The sequence below is a fragment of the Actinia tenebrosa genome, unplaced genomic scaffold (genome assembly GCF_029948245.1).
Source record: "Actinia tenebrosa isolate PJP-AT-01 unplaced genomic scaffold, QUT_ActTen_1.0 PGA_scaffold7__59_contigs__length_16204524, whole genome shotgun sequence".
NCBI classification, from domain to species: Eukaryota; Metazoa; Cnidaria; class Anthozoa; order Actiniaria; family Actiniidae; genus Actinia; species Actinia tenebrosa.
Genome location: NW_028292584.1, coordinates 2,432,904 through 2,449,238, shown reverse-complemented (window position 1 = coordinate 2,449,238; position 16,335 = coordinate 2,432,904). Strand labels below are relative to the sequence as shown.

The following is a 16,335-nucleotide window of genomic DNA, read 5'->3' as shown; positions in this document are numbered from 1 at the left end:
ATATAGCCCAAACTAAAACAGAATAAGGTAACCATAGAGTTTTGGGCAAATGGTGCTTTGATAAGTAGTTTGCGCATATAATTGCGTGGTTGGCAAATTGCTAAACAATATAATACTAAAGTGTGCGTGTAATTGGTTGTCGGTCTTGATTTGCTAGTCTTGCGGTTGTTGCTGCTGCTGCTATTTCATGGTCCTTAATTAAGCTCTGCCGTTCTCTAATTATCCGAGAGTTTGAATCCAACTATGCCTTATTACTCGCTAGAATTTTTAGATACGTTAAGTATATGGAGTAGAGTGATTCTCATATGACCGTGACAGAAAATAGACCATTTAGTTTGTACTTTTTGATAAAGAACAAAAGAAACAATGGGTTTAGAGTGTACTACTAACTATTAGTTTGCCTATTCTTTCACGGTCATATGAAAAGCACTCTAAGAACGACAAAATAGGGAAAACAAAATGATCTGTGCTATAACTGGCTTTTGACCCAGGCCTTAAGTACCTTGAGATTGCAAGAACGTTGTTACGAGAAAAAGAACATTCGAGCGGGATCGATTAGCAGCGTTCTGGCAATTTTCCAGTTTCGAGTTCTATTTTGCTCTAAGTTAGCCTCATTAGCATGTAATATATTCTTTAGAACAAGTAACAGCCTGTGGTAATGACACATGAACAATACCACTGCACTAGATTAGGATTCCACGGCTTTTGCTCTCAGTTCTGAATATTTTACGCACAATCAGGGCTAACACAGAGCAAAAGAGAACTCGAAGTTGGAATATTAGGTGTAGACCTTTTGCGATACTGTAACTATTATTTGGCAACACTGGCTAGTACATTCATATCGTAAGATATAGCACCATACCTAATTTCGCTTTCTCTTAGGTGTTCGTCAAGTTCAGTTTTAAGTTTTAGAAGTTCTTCTGGGCTCTTTCTCCTGAAACATGCTGCCACGATGGGTATGGCCCTTTCAAGTTCTCGAATTTTCTTTCCGTACTTGTCGCAAGTCTGGCAGGTGTCGACTCGGGCTTTCCGGAATGAATACTGGTGACTCATTTTTTCAATAAAAATGTTTCTGAATGCCGAGTAACTGAGAGGTGCGCTTTTGTTCTTCATTTTGAGGCCATTGCTTTTAAGATCAGGATGCTGTTCTGTGAAATCTTTCCAAATGCCACTTAAGCTGTATTTAGGGTCAAAATATAATTTTGCAGTTCTTTGGCGCCTGTAATGACTTGGTCCAGGATTGTAATCTTTGATGAAATTTGTTACTAACTCGACGACAGCTGGAAGTAATCTTCTTGCATTGTTCTTGTGTTTCCCACGCTGATCGTGTTGCAATGTTGGATCGCCCACGTTTTGTTTTCTCAAAAGGACCCATATCTTTTTATCCGATATTGCAAACACCTTTTTAAAGGCAGTCTTACAGACTATACCAAGGCTAGGAAGTGTGTAGATGATCTTATTCCGCCCACTAAATAGGGTTTGGACTTGAATGTTGCTCGCAATAGTGTAGTTCAGGCATTGGTAGTCTTGACTGTAGATACGTTGTCTTTGAAATTGAATTTGGGCTCTGGTAGTTCCACTAAGGCAAGCTTTCCGACAACAGTACAGAGTAGTGATTTGTAGGTTTCTGAAGGGGGCATTTCTTCTCATTCTCGATTTCCGTTTCTTAGCAAGGTAAACTTTCTTCATCTTGGAAGGTCGGCTACGAGTTCCCTTCTCCACAGAACTGACAGATGGCGCTTTGTTATTCTTGTGGAGCCATGGGTTATTAGGGTCGTATTTGTAAAGAAACTCTTTGGAACTCATCCCTGCAAACGGACTTGCCAAGTATACAAAATAGCAGCAGCAGCAACAACAGCAACTGACAGAAATTCACGAGCAACAACGGTGAAACAACGGACAACAAAAGAGCAGTCAACGTCAGTCAAAAACGCCAACCGCCTTCATTTGCAAACGTTCATTTGCGCGAGCTACCAGAGGCAAATGGTCAGAACCCCCTTATTTGGTGGCAGAGCGTTGACACTGCAAGTGACCGAGTGCTGTATGACCAATGTTGTCGGGCCCTGCTGTCAGAGGTTTTTTTTGGAAAAAAAAAACCGGTTCAAACGGTCGCACGCCCCTAGCTCCTGGAAATCAGCTTTATTGTTGAATAGGCTAGCATGTTGAAATAAAGTTGATCATCACCATCATCAAACAATTAGCCCAACAATTAAATGGTTAATAAAAAAGAAAGAAAGGTGGGAAGGAATGAAGGAATGAAGGAATGACGGAAGGAAGGATGGAAGGAAAATAGTAAAGGAAGATAGAAGGAAAGAAGAAAGGAAGGAAGGAAGGAAGGAAGGAAGGAAGGAAGGAAGGAAGGAAGGAAGGAAGGAAAATAGTAAAGAAGGTTAGAATGAAGGAAGGAAAGAAAGAAAAGAAAGAAAGAAAGAAAGAAAGAAAGAAAGATTGAATGAGAGAATGAAAGAATTGATTGAAAGAATGAGAGAATGAAACGGGAAAAGAAGAAAGAAAGATAAAGATTAATGAATAAAACAAAGAAGGAAAAAATAAGGCAGGCAGAAAAAGGGCAGGACCCGAAGACCGCCTGGTGTAGGAGGTAGGTGGGTGGGTTGGTGGGTGGTGGGTTGGTGGGTGGTGGGTAGGGGGGTAGGTTTGGTGGGTTGGTGGGTGGTGGGTAGGTGGTGTAGGTGGGTGGGGTAGGCGGGTAGGTCGGGTAGGGCTATGTGTGGGGTAGGTGGGTTGGGGGTAGGTGGGTGGGTAGGTGGGTAGGTGGGTAGGGGGTAGGTGGGTAGGTGGGTAGGTGGGTAGGTGGGTAGGTGGGTAGTGGGTAGGTGGGTAGGTGGGTAGGTGGGTAGGTGGGTAGGGGTGGGTAGGTGGGGTAGGTGGGTAGGTGGGTACTAGGTGGGTCGGTGGGTAGGTGGGTAGTGGGTAGGTGGGTGTTTTTTGGGTGGTCGGTGGGTAGGTGGGAGGTGGGTAGGTGGGTGGTTAGGTGGGTCGGTGGGGTAGGGTAGGTGGGTAGGTGGGTAGGTGGGTAGGTGGGTAGGTGGGTAGGTGGGTAGGTAGTAGGTGGGTAGGTGGTCGGTGGGGTAGGTAGTGTGGGTAGGTGGGTAGAGGTGGTAGGTGGGTAGGGTGGGTATAGGTGGGTCAGGTGGGTAGGTTGGGTAGGTTGGGTAGGTCGGGTAGGTAGTGGGTAGGTGGGTAGGTGGGTGGCGGTTGGGTAGGTGGGTAGGTGGGTTGGGTAGGTGGATGGGTTTGTTTAAAGGTGGGTAGGTGGGTGTGGGTAGGTGGGTAGGTGAGGTGGGAGGTGGGTGTGGGGTAGGGGTAGGTGGGGTAGGTGGGTAGGTGGGTAGGTGGGTAGGTGGGTAGGTCGGTAGGTGGGTGGTGGGTAGGTGGGGGTAGGGTAGGTGGGTAAGGTGGGAGGTGGGTCGGGTAGGCGGTCGGCTGGGTAGGTGGGTAGCAGTGGGTAGAGTGGGTAGGTGGCGGTAGGTGGGGTAGGTGGGTAGGTGGGTAGGCTGGGAGGTGGGTAGGTGGGTAGTGTTGGTAGGTGGGTAGGTGGGTAGGGTTCGGTAGTGGGTAGGTGGGGTAGGTGGGTAGGTGGATAGGTGGGTAGCGTGGGTAGGTGGGTAGGTGGTGTAGGTGGGTAGGGTGGTAGGTGGGGTAGGTGGGGTAGGTGGGTATCGGGTGGGTAGGTGGGTAGGTGGGTAGGTGGGTAGGTGCGGTAGTTGGGTAGGGTGGGTCGGTGGGTAGGTGGTATGAGGTAGGTGGGTAGGTGGGTAGGTGGGGTAGGGTGGGTAGGTGTGGGTAGGTGGGTAGGTGGGTGGGTAGGTGGGTTAGGTGGGTAGGTGGTGGTAGCGGGGGTATTGGGGTGGATTAGGTGGGTGGTGGGTAGGATGGGCTAGGTGGGTAGGTGGGTAGGTGGGTAGGTGGGTAGGTGGGTAGGGTGGGTAGTGGTAGGGGTAGGTGGTAGGCTGGGTAGGTAGGGTCGGTGGGTTAGGTGAGGTAGGTGGGTAGGTGGGGTGGGTAGGGGTAGGTAGGTAGGTGGGTAGGTGGGTAGGTGGGTAGGTAGGTAGGTGGGTAGGTGGGTAGGTGGGTAGGTGGGGTAGGGGTAGGTGGGTAGGGTGGGTAGGGGGTAGGTGGGTTGGTGTTAGGTGGGTAGGTGGGTAGGTGGGTAGGTGGGGGGGTGGGTAGGGCCGGGTAGGGGGGTAGGGGGTAGGTGGGTGGGTAGGTGGGTAGGTGGGTAGGTTTAGAGTGGGTAGGTGGGTAGTGGGTAGGTGGGTAGGTGTGGTACGGGTTGGGTAAGGTGGGTAGGCAGGGGAGGTGGGTAGGTGGGTAGGGGGTAGGCCGGTAGGGGTTTTTGGGGAGGGGAGGCGGTCCTAGGGGGTAGGTGGGAGGGCAGGCGGGAGAGGTGCGGGGGGAGGTGGGGGGGGTGGGTTGGGAGGTGGGGGGGGTACGGGGGAACGAGGGGGGATGCCCCCCCGGTGGGGGTGGGTAGTGGGTAGGGTAGGTGGCGCTAGGTGGGAGGTTGGCGCGGCGAGGGGTAAGGTGGAGTAGGTGGGTATAGGTGGGGGAGGTTGGGTAGGTAGGGTAGGGGGGATGTGGTTAGGTGTGGTAGCTGTGGGGGGGAGGTTGGGTAGGGTGGGTTAGGTGGTAGGTGGGGAGTGTGGGTAGGTGCGGTAGGTGGGTAGGGGTTTGAGGGGTAGGGGGGTAGGTGGGGTAGGTGGGTAGGTTGGTTAGGTGGGTAGGTTGGGTAGGTGGGGTAGTGTGGGTAGGTGGCAGGTGGCGTAGGGGAGGGGTAGGTGGGTAGGTGGGTAGGTGGGTAGGTGGGTAGGTGGGTGTTAGGTGGGTTAGGTGTGGTAGGTGGGGTAGGTGGGTATGGCTGGGTAGCGTGGGTATGGTGGGTAGGTGGGTACGGTGGGTAGGTGGGTAGCGTGGGTAGGTGGGTAGGTAGCGGTAGGTGGTAGGTGGGTAGGTGGGTAGGGTGGGTAGGTGGGTAGGTGGGTTAGTTGGGGTAGGTGGGTAGGTGGGTAGGTGGGTAGGTGGGTAGGTGGGGTAGGTGGGTAGGTGGGTAGGTGGGTTAGGTGGGTAGGTGGGTAGGTGGGTAGGTGGTAGGTGGGTAGGTGTGTAGGTGGTTAGGTGGGTAGGTGGGTTAGGTGGGTTAGGTGGGTAGAGTGGGGTAGGTGGGTAGGTGGGTAGGTCGGGTAGCGTGGGTAGGTGGGATGGTAGGGTGGGTAGGTGGGTTACGCGTGGTAGGTGGAGGTGGTCAGGTGGGTCGGGGGGTAGCGTGGGTAGGTGGGTAGGTGGGGTAGGTGGGTGAGGTGGGTAGTGGGGTAGGTGGGTAGGTGGGTGGGTAGGTGGGTAGGTGGGTAGGTGGTAGGTGGGTAGGTGGTCAGGTGGGTAGGTGGGTAGGTGGGTAGGGTGGGTGATGGTGGGTAGGTGGGTAGGTGGGTAGGTGGGATAGGGGGGTAGCGTGGGTAGGTGGTTAGGTGGTTAGGTGGGTAGGTGGGGTAGGTGGGGTAGGTGGGTAGGTGGCCGTAGGGAGGTGGGTAGTGGGGTAGGTGGGTAGGGGGGTATGGTGGTAATGGTTGGGGGTCGGTGGGTAGGTTGGGTAGGTGGGAGGTGGGGTCGGTGGGTTCGGTGTGTAGTGGTAGGGTGGGTAGGTGGTAGTGGTAGGTGGGTAGGTGGGTAGGTGGGTTAGGTGGGTCGGTGGGTTAGGTAGGGGTAGGTGTAGGTAGGGTTGGTCGGGTAGGTGGGTATGGTTGGGGTAGGTGGGTTCGGTGGGTAGGTGGGTAGGTGGGTGGTAGGTGGGTAGGTGGTAGGTGGGTAGGTGGGTAGGTGCGGTAGGTGGGTAGGTGGGTCTAGGTGGGTAGGTGGGTGAGGGTAGGTGGGTAGGGGTTAGGGGGTAGGTGGGTAGGTGGGTAGGTTGGTATGGTGGGTAGGTGGGTAGGTGGTAGGTGGGTAGGTGGGTAGGTGGGTAGGTGGGTAGGTGGGTAGGTGGGTAGGTGGGTAGGTGGGTAGTGTGGGTAGGTGGGGTAGGTGGGTAGGTGGGTGGTGGGTTAGGTGGTAGGTGGGTAGGGGGGGTGGTAGGTGGGGGTAGGTGGGTAGGTGGGTAGGTGGGTAGGTGGGTAGGTGGGTAGGTGGGTAGGTGGGTAGGTGGGTAGGAGGGTGGGTAGGTGGGTAGGTGGGTAGGTGGGTAGGTGGGTAGGTGGGTAGGGGTAGGTGGGTAGGTAGGTAGGTAGGTAGGTAGGTACGTAGGTAGGTAGGTAGGAAAAAAACAAAGCAAAGAAAGAAATTAACAAAAAGGAAGAAAAGAAAGAAAGGGAAAATAAAAATATAAAGAAAAATAGATTGACTTGGCGTTAATATTGACAGCTCTCTAACAATGAATGTCCATATTAAGAACAAACTTAACAAAGTATACACTAAGCTTTCCGTTATCAGCTGACGCATTAAAAATTTGATCTCCATCAATACTGCCGCGAAGCTATATAAGGCCTTTATTCTACCACATTTTGAATACTGTAGCCCTTTACTACTTGGAGTTGCGAATGGTTTGCGTGATAAGCTTGAGAAAGCAAATTGTTTTGGCTTAAGATCTGTTTTCAAAGTACCTCACGATTGTCCATGCGACGATGCTTTATTGCACTTGGTCAAGTTACAAACTCTTGAACGTCGTCGGTCATATTATTCTCTGTCCCTGGTTCACCAAGCCTTAGCCTCTACGCGTGGGCCGAATTACATCAAGGAACTGTTTCGTTTCAAATTCAACAAAGTCGCTATATATATTGCTTCTATCATTAGTTAACCTACATTTACTAATTCCAGTTATAATTATAACACTGTCCATTTTTCCACTTTCATTCTTTTTTTTATTATTAAGGATTCTCATTATTAATTTCTTTTTCTTTCTTGGGGAGTTCGGGGGGGGGGGGGGGGGCATAAATAATTATTTTTTTTCTATCCACTTTTTGTCTATATGGTATATATATCTAGTTTTTCAATCATGTAGCATCGCAGTATTGTGATTTATAGTTTATATATTTTTAATCAGATTTTATATACACCTACTTGCAAGAACGTTGACATACGAAAATAGAACATTAGTGATTTAGTGGGATAGGAATTATATTAAAAAACAAAAGAAGATCACTGAAGCTGAACTTTTTCTTTTGTCTTTTAATTTTTTCCTTTCTCGCTAAATTACTAATGTTCTAATATCGTATGGCAACGTTTTTGCAAGTAGGTGTATCTCTCTATCTAAACAAGAAAGAAAGGAACTGAACAAGCAAAGAAAAATGTTGGGATCCCTGTGTAAGACGTCTAGTACGCATGTCGGAGAAGCTTTGCATAAAAAAATATTATTTTTTTGCTTTTCCTCTATTAAGTAATTTGTTGCTGCAGCGATATTTTCAAATCTCTATGTCTGTTAAGAAGATATACCACGTCACAGTAGAAGAAAAAAACATGAATTACACTTATATTAAAAGGTAAGGTACAGACCTCTTCTAATTTTTTCATTCATCAATGCTACGAAACATTTTCCCTTTTAAAGCGTTGAAATAAAGCAAATTTTTCGTAGCATTGATGAATGAAAAAATTATAACAAGTTAACAGACAAAAATTTTTCTTTTTCAATGAGTTATGACATTCTTTGTGGTACAATACTTGCCATTAACTGGACCATGCAGTTAAGGCCGAAGGGGTTTCCTCTAGAGCTGCCCTTTTTTAAATCCATGTTTGATTTCTTCATTTTTTACCCAGAATAGATGATTTTCTATCAGTAAATTTGCATGAATAAGCCAATTGGGCCATGCATGGCTGGCCAAAACAATAATTGGTTCCTTTATGTGGGTTGCAGCTTTTTAAGTATTCTTGTTTGGTTGTTGGTCTCCAAGCATTTGCATGCTATGCCATTTGATTGACGAAATATTGTACTCTTCAAAGGCATAGAATCAGATCAGCCAAGCCTAGTTCTGACGTCAACACTTCCCCACTGCCTCTGCAAAGCGTTCCACTCTCAGCGCCAAGCTTGGCTTAAGGCTTTGTTTTGTTTTTGATTTTTGTTTTTGTTTTCCCAGGCCCAACACTCAGTCAGTGCATGCGCACCTGAAAAAGTGACAAGATCATTAAGGTGAGAGACCCATTAGTGCTACATAGATGGCTGACATTTTGGCACCAAGGGTGGAGGGTCGGGGGGTGGGGGGGAGGGAAGGTAGGGCGGAGCTAGGGGTGTGCACAAGGCGCCAAAACAGGAATTGACCTTTCACTTGGAAAGCATTCTAGTGTGAAATCCTGACCACCTAACCAAGCTCATGTTAGGGGGGTGGGGGGTTACCTTTTCATAAAACAGGTTAGATATATATATATATATATATATAATTCTGTTTGTCTATAACAAAAAATCAATTTCTTACGACTTAATCCATGATAGTCTCATGATATGGATTGAAAACGTCCCACAAAATTATTTCACAATTCCTACGTACAATGAAACCAATTTTTATAAAGATAAGTAAAATAACATTTACCACGATATATATATTTCTAGTTAGGCAAAATTAAAGTTTTTTTTCCTACTGCATTTTATAGGGATTATCATTATGAAAGATATATATATTATACATTTGAAAATAGATGCACGTACTTGCATGAAGCAAGAAAGAATCTAGAAGAACAAGAAGAAAAAGAAGGGGCAAAAGTGCTAGTTAAAGATCGAAAAGTGCTTACCACGGCATTCGTGATAAAAAACGGCCATAATGAGGATTATCTCGTAGTTTCTCATGGTAGAAACTCCTCTCCCTTCAGGACCCGTTTTCCCCCACAAGCATTTACGATATAAAGCACCCAGATATCTGATTCACTCCTAGTCTTTGCATTCCTTGTTATGATAGTTAGCGATGTTTCGATTTTCTCCTTTACGAAGCAACATTTAGAAATTAGCATCAAAATAAAAAATAAACATTGGCCATCTAGAATGGTATAAACATTCGCGATGATTATTTTCCATTGATTTCACGGCTTATCAATATAAAAATACCGTGTTCTCGTTTAACAGTAAATCATTTTTTAATGAAATATATTTTTAATACCACCGCTAAAACGACATAATGGCATTTTTACTAAGTACGTTAGATTATTTTCTGGGTACATATTTGAAGTTATTTAATTAGTTCATGAATTAATACGAAATAATAGAAACACACTGTTTCGATATTTGATCGATTTTTACAAATTAGAAAGATTAATTCGCATATGCATATGTTACTTAAATATGGGCTTAATATTACACTTTCACGAATTTTATGATTTGGAAAAAACTCGAAAAGCTTCTTGTCGCAATACCCTACGCTTTTCTCGGCCTTAATCTGAAACTGTTTGTTATTAACGGGGGAGTGGGAAGTGAAAGCCGGTCTCAGTTATATGCGAACTTAGTAATTCCGAGATGCCTTTTGGAATTTCTTTTTTTTTTTTTTTTTTTTTTACTGCCGCTAAACAAAAATGTAAAAGGTATCGACTGATTAGTTTTGATTGAAGGTAACGAAAAAACAATTTGTATAGGAAATCACACGATCTCGAGTACAATTTGGAAATTAATAGACACGAGTAATGTTTTGAAAGTTCTTGTAATTGCGCGAGCCTTTAGGCGAGTGCAATTAAAGAACTTTCAAAACATTACGAGTGTCTATTAATTCCAAATTGTACGAGAAGATCGTGCGATTTTTTGTTTATAGTTCACTCAACAAAATTTCAGTAAAAAATGCGAAGCGACGCCGTTCATCTTTGTCTATTTGACGGCCGATTTTCAGTCCGTCGTGCAACTGAAATGGATAAAAAGGATTAGTTCTTACGGCTTTAATATTTTATTTATATGTTTTTAAAGTACAAAATGATAGAAAATAATTGTTTTGACATTGTTTTGGCCGCGTTGCTATAGCAACTTAATTCGGTACTCCTACGGAGTACAATTAACGCTATAATTGTACTCCTCTCGACCAATCAGAGACGAGTAATTTTGTTGAGTGTACTATAAGACACAAAACCGTTGAAATGTCTAAGTTCGCAGAATATCGAAAAACGCAGTAAATTTGATTACATCATAGTTAATAGAGGGGAATGGTTATGAAACCTATTGTTATATGTCTTTGTTCACTTTTTTCAAGCGTGACAGTGCACAATCCTTTGTTTTACCATTGTTTTACCATCGTTGGCAATGGCTGAGCGAACAGACCAAAATCTTTCTTTTGGCTGCTAGTTCAAAATACTTAAAGATTTATAAGAGATATTTGAATATTCCTTACACCAATCCCGTACACAAAGTTTATGTTTACTTATTTTGCAATTTCGGATGTACGTAAATCAAACATTGTGCACCGTCAAGACCGGTTCGACATCAAAAGCGAACAAAGACCTGATAACAATAGGTTTCCTAACCATTCCCCTCTATTAACTATGATTACATTATTTACCTATGTTACAGTACAACATGATATCCAAGGCCATTTGTTTCCTGTCCAAATACGAAACAACCGATTACAACTGTTTACGTATTAATACAAGCTCAATGTTTCGATATGTGGAGTAACAATTAATATTGAGCGATGAATAGCAAAATTCAAATAACATTCATAAAAAACCAACATATATAATCACGTTTGTGATCATATTTATGTGCTTATTAATGTGAAAAATATAAAGTAGCTATAATACACATAATACTTTACGATTTGTTATGGAAGTTTCCCCCCAGTTTTTTGGGGAGTATGAAAAATAATAGTGATCAAATCATAAAGGAAAGAGGGCTAAGCAATATGGGTTGTAGTTCTTTTGCATGGTAGGGTTTGAAAAGTTCCGTTGGCACATTCCACCTATGTATGGTGATCCAACCTCTGTTAGCCCCTTCACCAGTTTCTCCGCCGCAATACATGGTAAAAAATACTAAAGGAAATCGCACGTCCTCGATTTCTTTCTTTTTTTTTTTCAATTAGTATAGGAAATTGCACGACCTCGAGTACAATTCATTTTATAGAAGTTATTCGGTACTCGTTATAGATTACTTATGAAGCTGTATTTTTTTCTCGACCCCACGGGTTATCCGACTGTATAATTTATAACTTTATAACTAGCAGTGTAATAAATCGTTTATTGTACGACACACACACACACAAAAACAAAAACAAAACAAAACAAAAACGAAAAATAGTGCTTTGAAAAACAATCATTTTTTATTGTAAACAAGCAAACTCTCCAACCAATGACTTGACAACGGAAAAGGAAAATATCGCTCTGTAATAGCAATACAAAAATGGTCGTAATACACGGGGAATTGAGTGTGTCGTATAATAAAAATGAGCATAGTCCTGTTTTTTGAAATTTTTGATAATTGAGTTATTGTTCCAAGTAAATATTTGTTCCCATATCATAATCATAATTCCCATCATAATTCTCTAAACATGGTTTGCAGATGGATATGTTATTTTCAGGTTACTGTTGATAGTTTTGACGAAAAACGAAAAAATTGCAAAACTAAGCATGCCATTAATTCGCCTCGAAGAGAAATGGTCACAACTACAGCGAATGCGAGCCTTAGCAAGACAGTAAAGAAGACTTTAATCTACAAAGTTTCTTTCCCACAATAGCACCAGGCAATTTAGTCGACTCAACTGATGCTGAGAATGCAGGCACGCAATAATATGCACAAAAACAAAGTAATAAAGAAAAATAAAAAGCTAGAAAAGTGTAAATTATAGTATAATTAATTACACCTACTTGCAAGAACGTTGTCATACGATATTAGAACATTAGTAATTTAGTGAAAAAGGAATACATTAAAAGACAAAAGAAAAAGTTCAGCTTCAGTGATCTTCTTTTGTTTTTTAATGCAATCCTATCCCACTAAATCACTAATGTTCTATTTTCGTATGACAACGTTCTTGCAAGTAGGTGTATATATATATATATTACATATATATATATATATATTACATATAAATATATATATATTACATATATATATATATATATATATATTAAATATATATATATATATATATATATATATATATATATATATAATTTCTATTAGCATTGACGTGTACTAAAACAACTCCATGCGGATCTTCGTAAGGGTAAATGGATAACTTCTGGTAAGGTCACGTGACCGTATCCCTTACGAAAATCAGAAATGTAAAGCACACCTTGATATTAGTAACAAGGCAAAATTTAATTCAGAGCATATTTAGACTATAGGTGAAATTTTCTGGCATTAAATATAATATCGTTTCTTTTATAAGGATTAGTATTGGAAAAGTATTGGTCTTGCCAGTCCGCGCATTTTAAACCCGAAGCAAAATCACAAACATTTTCATGTGCGGGGATATGTTCAATATGTTTTAATGAAATTGGTAGTTAAACTTTTTGTGAGAACTATAGTTTGCAAACTAATTAGTGAAGTGTTTCCGTAGTGTAGTGGTTATCACGTGTGCCTAACACGCACAAGGTCCTGGGTTCGAGCCCCAGTGGAAACAATTTTATTTTGTTTAGTTGTAGCGGAACTCCACGTAGACCGAAGGACCACCGCAGGGGAGCACCATACTTAAGAAAAATAGTGAACCATCAAGTTGATTTTTCATGCATAGATTGATTACGCCATATTCGTCCGTGCGTACGTCCGTACGTCCGTATGTCGGTGTACACACTACAAGGTCCTCGCTAGATTTCAAAGCAAAACTCGCGAATGCACAGAAATTGCTTTGGGGTAATATAATTTGAGACTAACAACAGCAAAAAATCAGTATCGCTTGACAAATCGACAAATCAAAGAATCTGTCAACATTTTAAAATTACCCTTTATCTAGTTTTATTAATGTTCAATAATTATGATGTTTTTTAACGAACTATCTTATGTTTTGACTTTCAAGAAAAAGAAGTTTCGCTCTCTTCCTCTATCGTCAAACCAAAATAGACTTTCTTTTAAATGTTTAATATTTCTATTATTAATTTTTTAAATTTTTTAATGACGAAAGACGAATGACGGATAAAATATAAAGAAGTAATTAATATATATTACACCTGTAAATATTTGCCATTTATTTAGCTTTTTATTTAAATTTGTTTTACATTACAAGACACTGATTCCTTTGACGGAATTTAAATGTAAACGTCTTTTTCATTTTTTAGTGATCTAAATGATATCAAGTATTTTTTTTTCCAAGAAATATGAGAAATATGTAAGTGAATGCGAGCTTCATGAAGTTCCTAATTAATAGAGACCGATGAAAGACAAGAGTATATTTTCTACAGCCGTCAATCGTGCAATCATATAGTCTGCAAACAACTATTATATTATAAATCTTTTCTTTTTTTTTTTTTTAATCACTTCCGGTGGCGCAAATTTTGCTCCAAAACTCGCGCGTTGGCTTCCATTAAATGCTGATTATCTCAAAAACAAGCTCGGGACACCTAATTTTTCTTTCCAGATTTGGAATCAGGATTAAATTTCAATTCAGAAAATCGAAGTTTTAAAAGAAGTTTAAATTATTTTCCAAAACTATTTAGGCTCCGTCCACACGTATCCGGAACTTTTTGTATCCGCAAATTCTTTTTTGCGGATGCGAAAATGTTTGCGTCCACACGTAGCGTATTCGAATCGTTTTCACCGTCCACACGTATCCGTTTTCGTAAAATTTGCAGATACGGACACAAAAATTTCCGGACACGTGTGGACGCAATCTGTATCCGTAAAAATAAATGCGGATACAAAAATTTGCGGATACGTGTGGACGGGGCCTTAATATTACTTTTAATACTTTTAATATTATATTAATATTAATACAATTGTTGTAAATGGAGCTGTTCACTGGAAGTTTGCAGATATATATATAGACCTTGCAGAGCTCGTTTCCGCCATTTTTCACAGAGTCCTCGCAATTAATTAAACGATGGACATCTCTATATAATTACTCTATAAATAGATGTATTATTATTATAAGCACGAGAAAAAGCAGATGTCAGAGATTTGTATAATGCTTTGACTTTTATTCTGTTCTTCTCTACTTTGGCCCGTCTGAGTTTGTCCAGAAAGCCTTTACTTCTTACGAGACGATATCAAAGTTAGTAGAAGAATTATGGAATAAAAATTCACAATAGTTAGTCAGAAGAACGAACAGCTTACAATTATTAGCCAAGTAGTCCTGCAGCCGCCAGGTTTTCTTATTATCGTGATGATATTACCTTATTGCATTGCGCGCGATTTGACTTGCGTCTTCGTGATACATTGTTAACTTTATTAAAACATAAAAAGTGTTATTGTCTCTACTCTATTCTCACTGCATACATAATTGGCGTATCACGTAGGAATTTAGCAACCCCCATATATGGACATTGGAGTTTGCGCAGTGCAGGTGTCATGCTTTGCGACCCCTGCATATATAAGCACCACACCCAGATCCTTGAATCATTCCGTCGGAAGCTGCATAAGGAGAGAGTAGAAGATTCACCCCACCCACCTCCCCTGGTGGCGGTTGACGACGCATCGCATGCTTTTCGCATGCTCATTGCCAGCAGTCGCGGTCACCTTCACCGGTAATGAATATGCAGTAAGGATAAAGTACTGTTTTCCGAAATTGATGGCCTTTGTTTGGTCATTTCGAAAGATTCTTTTGTTTACTGTAACAATCTTCATGTTAGAGTAATCATCATTCAGTGGGCATATATATTAACCACTATCAGCAATGGATCGCAAATGCAACGCTCGTCACCATCGACCCCCTTTTTATCATCTATCCAAATCGCCCAATTGCAAAATCGTCGAAGTTAGTCAAAATTCGCTGTTTTACCAATCAATTTTACGTGATACCCGAGGGAAGTGTGAATCTTTTATTAAAAACTGTGAAAATTAGAGATATTTTATTATTATTATTATTATATTGTATCATTATTATTATCACTTATTGCATTTTTTGTTGTCGTAACAAAGCATGGGATAATCCTGAATTGATAAAGTTTAAGTCTTGTAAATTTTCAAGTGTTCAGTAAAGTCATATTCGAGTAGTTAAAAAAAATTAAATTGTCAATTGTCAATTTGCCTCTTAAGTAGAGAGATATTAAATTACTGTAAAAGTTGTTAAAATAAAGTTTTCATTATTATTATTTATTCATTATTTAATTTTTTATTACCCGCGACATTTACCCGCGAAAATTAGTCCAACCCACTTCCAGGGGCAGGTCATTTTGATGATGATTTTATGATGATTATGATTAATAATAATATTATTATCATTGACCAATCGTTGCTTTTATCCGTTTCCCAACCCTTTTCTTATTCTGATTTATTTTTTGCACAAAAAAATGTTTACGCAGGAACCCCATCAAATCAATGTGGAGAAGACAACAGTGATAAATTACTAAATTACAGGCAATAAAATTTTTTAACACGTCAACACTATTTCAATGACCTAGCTGACTGATATTTGGACTATATTTTCTCAGATGATGTCATCATAACAGTTGAGCCACTTTACCAAACTATCCTCAAGATGATGCAAAAATACAGACAGACAGACATTCCGCGTTATGTAAAAAAAAATGAGAGATTTGATATACTAGTGATAAAATAAGAACATTAAGAAAATAAGGAAAATTTTTTTAACAGATCATCACTATTTCAATGATTTAGCTGACTGATTTTTTGACTATATTTTCTCAGATGATGTCATCATAACAGTTGAGCCACTTCACCAAACCTCAAGATGATCATGATGCAGAAATACAGAGACAGACATTCCGCGTCATGTAAAAAAAAAAAAAGAGATTTAATATACTAGTGATAAAATAAGAACATTTATATAGTTTACATTTCAAGTACGTAGATATCAATATCAATATCAATACAGCTACAACTACAACTGTAAATACAAATAGATTCAAGTATGAATATAAAATATATATTTAACAAATAAAACAGCTTTTTCTTTGCTCAGTTCAGTAATAATGCACACAGGAAGTGACGTAAGCTCGAAAGAAGTGTAAGCCACTGACATTGGCTGCTCAGGAAATTCTTCCTTCACCCCCCCCCCCCCCCCCCCCCCCCCCCCCCCCCTCACCCCCTGACTACTGATATGTATATGCATTATGCATATTTCACGTAATTTCATTTTTTTACAAATTCCAATACGCTTTGACTTTCAAATTCGACAATCCAAGTTTATCATTATATAGTAAATTACTGCTAAAACTAGCTCGAGTTTGATCATATCATTTGTCAAAAAATTGATTAACAATTGTTTGTGTATTAATGTACATAATTATTTGAAATATTTTTAAAAAAGCATATAAAAA

At 41.2% G+C, this 16,335-nt stretch overlaps 1 non-coding gene across 1 annotated transcript; it reads left to right on the top strand.

Annotated features, from left to right (window-relative positions):
- The first annotated feature begins 12,451 nt into the window (after positions 1-12,451).
- Positions 12,452-12,524, top strand: Trnav-aac (transfer RNA valine (anticodon AAC)). The gene has a single exon. It is a non-coding gene; the product is annotated as a tRNA-Val (tRNA).
- The last annotated feature ends 3,811 nt before the right edge of the window (positions 12,525-16,335 follow it).